The following is an 8,848-nucleotide window of genomic DNA, read 5'->3' on the forward strand; positions in this document are numbered from 1 at the left end:
TCATCGGCCGGCGAGATCACGTGACATGAGCTTCATGACAGCCTGCTATATAGTAACATCTCTGAACATACGTCTCACTTTTCTGGTCCTGCCACAACGGTGGACTAGATCTTCCCGTGGAATAAATGGATGATCCGTGTGTACTGTCATGATGCCTGATTTGATGACCAGCTGCAATGGGTTATGGAGGGATTTGTATGCAATACTACACCTGGTTCAAACGCGTGCGTCCAAATACTAATTTTCTTCCAACTTACAGGAATTATTCCATTACAGTTCTCGATACTGTTACATGTATATAGTTTGCGTCTTTCTGCAAGAATTTCTTATATCGTTACATACTGGTTACCGACATCTTTACGTCTGCTTGCTTCGTTGTAGTGGTAGGGAATGCTTATTCACCAATCGTTATTAATTTTTTCTGCAACATTTCTTCGCTTTCTCCTGCTTGAATCCTTGGGCCTGACCTGTTTGCCGCTGATACGGATGGTTAAGAGAGTTCTGATTACCCCAACGTAGATCCAACGACGGTTTTCTCCCGTTTGGATTCATATTTGGTGCCCCCTTCAACTCAAAAGTACTTCCGCTGCATCGGAAATAATGACACCTTTTTGTAAAAACTTTCGTGTACGTCGTAGCTCCACCCCCCTTCCCATAAAGGTCTGTCTGAGAAGTGGGAGAATATAGTTACAAAACCTGGATGAATTGGCTCTGAGCACTATGGGACTGAACATCTGAGGTCATCAGTCCCTAGAACTTAGTACTACTTACACCTAACACATTCATGGCCGAGGCAGGATTCGAACCTGCGACCGTAGCAGCAGCGCGGTTCCGGACTGAAGCGCCTAGAACCGCTCGGTCACAACGGCTGGCTCAGATTTCTTGACGCAGCTTATTTAATTCATTTTTTAATCCATTATGGAGTCGAGGTAGCAGTTGTCGTTATACTGGTTATCACTGTTAGCATTCAACCGCGATTCTTATACATATATTTCAACAACTCGTTTCAAGAGACAGTGCTCTCATCATCAGGTTGTAAAGTCTGTCATGAAATTAAACGGACTAAAAAGACAAAATACCATCACAAATAGTTGGGAAGTCCATAGAGTAAAGCAGAATTAAAAGTATATTGGACTGTGGGTCCTCGTCTTACGTTGAAGTTGTTGACACAAGCCGCTGGCCGTCACATAGCTACCAGGTATGCTGTCGCACTGCGCCGGCTCGGGAGCTGTTGTGGACTGACGTGCGTAGGTGTTGTGGCGTGGTTACAGCCGTGTGCTTGACGGTAACGCTATGCTATTGGGCGCCTTATTTCCTTATTGCATTGGTCTGCCATCGTTAGCCTCTCGCAACTCCGTCAGTGACATGCTAAAAGTTTAAGGTCGCATACCTACCCTAAAATAATTCTAAAAACACGCTAAAAATCATTTCTTTAAAATTATCTTGTGCATTTACAATATTGCTTTGTTTCTTTTCGTGGATAGCTATCTCGAATTCCTGTAGTAAATCAAGTTTCCTCCATTTCTTTTCTACGTGCAATATTTCTACGTTATCTTCTATGCTATTAAGAGGATGGCCTGTTTCATATATATGGTTCGCAACAGCTGATTTGTCATAATTTCCTAAACCGAACGCATCTTCATGTTCCTTATACCGGATCGCGAATGATCTTCCTGTCTGCCCTGGCTCTGTCCGTATATGAAATGAGTCTTCAAGCCAATTAGTTTGGGGGGGAGGGGGGGGGATGGGAAGAAACCGTGTCTCCCCCCTCCCCTTATTTGGAAGTGGGAGGGGAGTGACTGCCCCTCCTTGCCGCTACCCCCCCCCCCCCTCCCCGGGTGCTTGATACGTCGTTGCATGTGCTAACGGTGCAGTGGTAAATGTAAAAATGCAGCAGCATTTGTATGGCATGCTCGATGCTGTGAAAATGGTTTCTTATGTTTCTAATACAGTTACCTGGTTCGTGTGAGACTACATCTGTGGCATGAACAATATTTGATTTTTCATTTTTGTCCTAAAAAATCAACTTGTTTCCTTAATTTAAGCAGTCCTCACTAACTATCTTCCATAATATCGACGACTGAGAATATATATTTGAAATTAACACAGGAATTGTGCGTGGTGTGTGTAATTAGAAGCAAGGAGACGTGCATTATTCATGAAAATGATGGATTTTAGAGTTACCAGATGTAGGTATTTCAAATTGGATGAAGAAGAGGATGAGCAATACGGGACTAGAACGAGCGATCCATGAGCTGCAACAAACTAACCATCCGCTATGCATTCAATGTGTATTTGTATGTCAACTGCGTCAAATTTTTTCTCACGAAAAACATTAAGAGCGACCTATTTCTCGGCACTTTTTAGCCGTGTTCTACGCGCGTTTTTCACTGCAGAGCAGGAAGCAGCGTGAGCCATTTTCGTACTGCTTATTAAAGGTGTGACATCAGAGGACACCAGTACAGACACTGTGACTGTACACGATATCTGGAATAAAGTACATAGGCCCTTAAGAAAAATGTCAGTGGCTGGTAGTACGTTAGAATATCTTAGTTTCGTTCAACATAACTTAGCAATAAGATAAGCAGTACGGAAGTAAGACCTACTTCAAAAAGCGTAAGAACACGTGTGCTACGTCTCTCGACCAAACATCGCGTGTGTGTTTGCTTACATCAGGTCTGTTCTTACGATGAACAGAGCAGAGCAGTGGGGTCCCAACGCCAGCCGACCGCCAACGCTTCGACGCTATCGCCAGCGGACCGAACTCCAGCCGAGGCAAAACGCTTCGTCGGCTGCGATTTGCCGCCCGCACACGATAACCAAGTTCCGGCCAACGAAGCAGTTGCTGCCGTGCGTTGGCCTAGGCTGTTGTGACCACATCTTCACGCAGTATCATATCTCCCATTTCATCTTCATCTACATCCTCTTCCATTTCCATAATATTGTCCTCAAGTACATCGCCCTTGTATAGACCCTCTATATACTCCTTCCACCTTTCTGCTTTCCGTTCTTTGCTTAGAACTGGGTTTCCATCAAAGCTCTTGATATTCATGCGAGTGGTTCTCCTTTCTCCAAAGGTCCCTTTAATTTTCCTGTAGGCAGTATCTATCTTACCCCTAGTGAGATAAGCCTCTACATCCTTACATTTGTCCTCCACCCATCCCTGCTTAGCCATATTGCACTTCTTGTCGATATCATTTTTGAGACGTTTGTATTCTTTTTGGCGTGCTTCACTTACTGCATTTTTGTATTTTCTCCCTTCATCAATTAAATTCAGTATCTCTTCTGTTACCCAAGGATTTCTACTAGCCGTCGTCTTTTTACCTACTTGATCCTCTGCTGCCTTCCCTATTTCATTCCTCAAAGCTACCCATTCTTTTTCTACTGTATTTCTTTCCCCCATTCCTGTCAATTGTTCCCTTATGCTCTCCCTGAAACTCTGTACGACCTCTGGTTGTTTCAGTTTTCCAGAAAGGGACACTAGGCAAAAAGAAAACCTTTGCATAGATACTGAAATACGAAGGAAACTGGTATAGGCGTGCGTATTCAAATACAGAGATACGTAAACAGGCAGAATACGGCGCTGTGGTCGTCAATGGCTAGATAAGACAAGTGTGGGGCGCAGTTGTTAGATGGGTTACTGCTGCTACAGTGGCAGGTTATCGAGATTTGAGTGAATCTGGACGTGATGTTACAATAGGCGTAGGAGCTATGGAACACAGCATCTCCGAGGAAGCGTTGAAGTGGGGTTCTTCGCGTACGACAATTTCACGATTGTACCGTGAGTATCAGGAATCCAGTAAGACATCGCTGCGGTCGGAAAAAAAGATGCTGTAAGAACGGGACCAATGGCGACTGAAGAGAATCATTCAACGTGACAAAAGTGCAACCCTACCGCAAATTGCTCCAGATTTCAATGATGGGCCAGCAACAAGTGTCAGCGTGCGAACCATTCGACGAAACGTCATCGAAATGAGCTTTTGGAGCCCAGGGAGCAACCCTGTACGCCTGTCCTGGCCCGTCAACACCGACATTAGAGTGTCGATGACTGGAAACACGTTACCTAGTCGGACGTATACGGGTATGGAAACGACAGGAACCCGTGGATCCTGGCTGTCAGCAGGGGACTGTTCAAGCTGGTGGAGGCTCTGTAAAGGTGTGGGCCGGGTGCAGTTGGAGTGATACGTCTGGATACGTACGTAAGCATCCTCTCTGACCACCTGCAGCCTTTCGTGTCCACTGTGCATTGCTACGGGAAATTCCAGCAGGACAATGTGACACCCGACACGTGCAGAGTTGCTGCAGAGTACCTCCGGGAACACTCCTCTGAGTTTAAACACTCTGCTGGCCACCAAACTGCCGAGAAATGAACACTGCTCAGCATATCTGGGATGCCTTGCAACATGTTTTTCAGAGATATCCACCCCCTCGTACTCTCACGGATTTATGGACAGAGCTGCACGATTCACGGTGTCAGTTACCTCGAGCACTACTTCAGACCTGAGTAGAGTCCATGCCGCGTCGTGTTGAGGCACTTCTGCGTGCTCGCAGGGTCCTACACGATATTAGGCAGGCGTACAAATTTGTTTGGCCCTTCAGTGTAGGACTGCATCGCTTCGCTGAGATAAATAAAAACTAGAATTCCCCTGCCAAATGACATTGGCCCTTGTGTGGAGTAGCGAACATTCTCAGTAACGGAGGCGGAGATACAAACCTCTCTCCCACCAAGAGTTAAAACTCCCAAATAGCGGACGGCGTGGGAACGGCGGAGGTCGCGAGTCTGCCGGCAGTGCAGGCCTTCAGAAGGCGCGTTACGGCTTTGATGTCGCCGCCACTGCTGCGCCTCCTCTCTGTGTCAGGAAGGCGTGTGTGGGGGCGGCCGGCTAGACCAGTGTTCCGTGTGGGGGAAGGCCGCCAGAAGAGCTCAGGGAGTCCGTGTACCGCTGTGCTGAGGTACCGAGAAACCGGACACGGCTAACGCTGAACGAAGAGGTAGAGATAATTCGTGCGGAAAGGGAGAGCTCGCTGTAGAGATATGGCTACGAGGTTTGTTCTTGGAAAAACACAGATCAGTGACGTTTTGAGAAACAAAACTGGCTTTCCGAAATCGTAGATTGGAAACGATAACTTTACTAGTAAACGCGCCTTTGCAAACACACCGGGCTCAAAAGTTGACAATGTCACACCTCAATGGTTCTGCCGTGCTCGCAGCAATAACTTGCCACATAGTGGACGTCTGATGCGCGAGAAAGTACTCGGAATCTCCAAGAAGTTGCGGCTTAACGATTTCAAAGCCAGTAGGTTGACCGGACAATTTAAGGACTAGCCATTACATCTCTTGTGTAACGGTGTGTGGTGGATACAGCTCAGCGGACGAAAACATAGTGTGAGACTGGAAGTTTTGGGTAAGAGGAACTCGTGAGGTTTATGAAGCAGGAAACTTCTGTAACTGTAATGAGACTGGGCCCTTGAGCTCTTCCTAGTGAAACAATGGCCCTGAAAGTTGAAAACATTCACGAACCAAAAATCGAAAATCGACTAACTGCTGTATTGTGTGTCAATATCATAGATAAATTTGAAAAGCCTTCAGTTACTGGTGAGGCCGCTAAACCTGGTTGTTTTGAGGGTATTGGCTTAGGTAAATAGAACGTGGAATTGTTTGCTCAGAAACCATCTTGGATGACGAGAGTAACAATGGCAGAATGGTTGCTGCAATTTGATAGTAGAATGGAAACACGGAGGAGGAGATCATTTTTATGGATATGCCACTTCCCGTTGCGACGCTGCACTAAAAAATGTCAAAATATTTTTGCCGCCAAACTCAGCTTAAAGTTGTCAAGCACTCGATCAGCAAATTACTCAATTTCTAAGTGTTTTACTGGCTGAAATTGTTAACATAGTTCGTTTCGAATTGACAGTGTTAGATCTGGACATGAAAGATCTCTTAGTAGTTCTGTGGATTTCTTCAGCCTTAAAACGAGTAACACTCGCTAGTCACAACAACTGTGTCAGGAAGGCAGGGATCATTTTTAATGACTGAGCTTCAGCGACTGACGATGGTGTCGAAGAAAACAACCTCAAGGAATATGAGCATGAAGTTCACTGTTTAGTAGAGGAATTTGGTGGATCTGAGGGATACACCAATATGTCGATGATGCCCTATTCACAGAAAGTACGTCATCTATAGTAAGTGAACTCAAAAAAAAGGAAGGGTGTCATGACAATGTCGAGAATGGACAGCAAAATGAAAGTGAAGATAACGTAGTTTAACAGGACTTCACTCCACTTTTAAGTAGGCAGGCGGGAGAAGAGGTAAAATAAAACTGAAACACTGTTTTTAATGATAAGTGACGAAAATTCGATTTAACGTTTTAAGTTGAAACACACGTGAAGACAATTAAAAATGACACTCTGGCTCAGAAAGAAAGATGTGTTTATTTCCAGCAGACGTTCCAGAATGCATGAAGGGAATGCTAATACTGTATTGTACTGTAATCCGTTCATCATACGGATAAACCCGATGTAAACATTGCACTGTGTATTCTTCCGCGTTTGCTGGGACCTCGTTGGATTCCCGTCTCACGTGGGCCTGCAGCCAAGCTGTCTCGAGTACTGCCAACTACGACAATAAGGGCACACGTTGTGCTGTGCGTTACGCGCACATCGGCTGGCCGGTAATACGGGACAACAGCCTTAGCGACGCATTTAACTCGGACAGCGCTGGCCGGCCAGCTGGTACAACTGCAGGTCTCACGTAAAACGAGACGAGCAGAGGAGCAATACAGCTTCGTATGTCATTTTAATGATAAGCAGACTGAAACAATACACTGCAAATCTCCCACAATATGCTCCTTAGACGACTAGAGGAAAACCGCACAACGTTATCGTTTTTAACTAACGTAATATTGTAATGGAAAACAAGAATGGTGAAAGGTAATTTTCCTGCCTAAGCTGTGTGTAACGTAAGAGTATTGAAGTGTTTCACAGTATAGTTAAATATTGAAGCCACTGAAGATATTATGTAGGCAGTCGTCTGGTAATCTCTTAGCTCCTTCCTTATCCGAATCAGAGAAATACATTTCAGTTCTGGAAGTGTCACCTGCTAAATTGATAACCAGCCTATCGACAACAGAATCGATGATGCCAACCATGCGCAGCATTTTCTCCTCTTTTAAGACGAGCCGTCCTATATCCCGCCAGCGTTCGGCAGTGACGTGTGAAGAAGCTGCGTGCGTTATTTCCAGTAAGTCTGGCAGCTTGACAGTCTTGTTACTTGTCGGGTCAAATCCCGCAGCTTGGCTCCAGATCGGTTCTGTTGGGTTCATTTTGTAATGGTACAGTAGCAAATGTAAAGATGCAGCGTGTGTATGAAGCGCTCGATGCTGTGAAAATGATTGTTTTTTATCTTTCTACGATACTTACTTCTGTGGCATAAAACGATAGACATTGTCCAAAGAAAGAACATTTTCATTTTTGCCTTAAAAATTATATTGTTTCCTTCACTTAAACAACTTTTATGAACAGTCTTTCATGAAACATCAATAATTAAACATTTGTATTTGAAATGGAAACAGAAATTCAATGTCCAATATGTAATTAAAAACAAGACGTGCACTATTCATAAAAATGATGAGATTTATAATTACGAGATGGAGCTATTTCACCTTGAACAAGGAAAAAAAATTATACTGGGGAGTTTCTAACCACGCACGAATATCGGCAGTTGGTTCACATTTTTACAATCACGCTACCGACTGCAGTACTCGTTTATTGTGTGTGTGTGTGTGTGTGTGTGTGTGTGTGTGGTTATCAACTGCCTAATACAGAACGCTGGGAAAACTTCTAAGCCGATTTTCTCCGTGAATTTATGAAGAATATTAAGAATAGCATATTTCTCGGCGCTTTTAACTGTGCTTTACTCGTGCGTTTCACTACGGAACAGAAAGTAGCCTCAGCCATTTTCGTACTGCGCATTAGCAAGGCGATAATCATAGCACAACGCACCTGCACAGGCTGTGACTGCACGACTTTCTAAATGAAAACTACGTAGCTAAGGCGTGATAAAGAAAAACGTTGATGGCTGTTGATACATTTGAATATCCTAAGTTCCGTTTAACGTAACCTAGTAACAAGATATCTAACACATAAGTAGGATCTACTTCCAAGAGCGTAACACCAGTGTAAGAGTGGTACGGCCTCTGACCAATCATAGCGTTTGTGTTTGTTTACATCAGGTTTATTCTTACGGTGAGCGGATTGCAGTTGTACGGCTACCGCCCAGATCCGGACACCGACTCAAGTATACTCAACGAATGTGACGAAAAGAGTGTAAGAAAAACTTAACGCCCGACTTGATTGCTACTTACGCTCGGCAAGAGTGTGAATAGAGCACTTCTTTGCCGGAGCGGACACAAGAAAGAATGATAATATGGGGGACCGGAATATATACTTCCTTAAAATAGTTCTCTGAGCACTAAGTATTTAACAGCACGCGACTCGCCGCCTTGTTAATATAGGGTTGCGTGAGCCGCTTTTAGAATCCTTTAAAATTGATGTCCACGTGGAGCGTTCATGCAGACAAAAACGTAAACGTAATCTCAGGGATTATATTTCGTGTCACCGCATTAAAATATCGCTGCAGGATACCTTTACCGTGGAGAAATTTACTTAAAGGAAACCTTTGAATTAAAGAAAGTATTTCAGTTTTTAAATGGAATAATCTTCGTTTTGGCCAGAAGCGGTCAATGTACTGAACTGAGTGTTTAGTTTTTGCTTTAATACGAAGAAATTAATTTATGCGCTTTCTTGTCTTTACGTATTATGATGCGAGTATTTTAAAGCGTGTGTT

Source organism: Schistocerca piceifrons, chromosome 11, assembly GCF_021461385.2.
Source record: "Schistocerca piceifrons isolate TAMUIC-IGC-003096 chromosome 11, iqSchPice1.1, whole genome shotgun sequence".
NCBI classification, from domain to species: Eukaryota; Metazoa; Arthropoda; class Insecta; order Orthoptera; family Acrididae; genus Schistocerca; species Schistocerca piceifrons.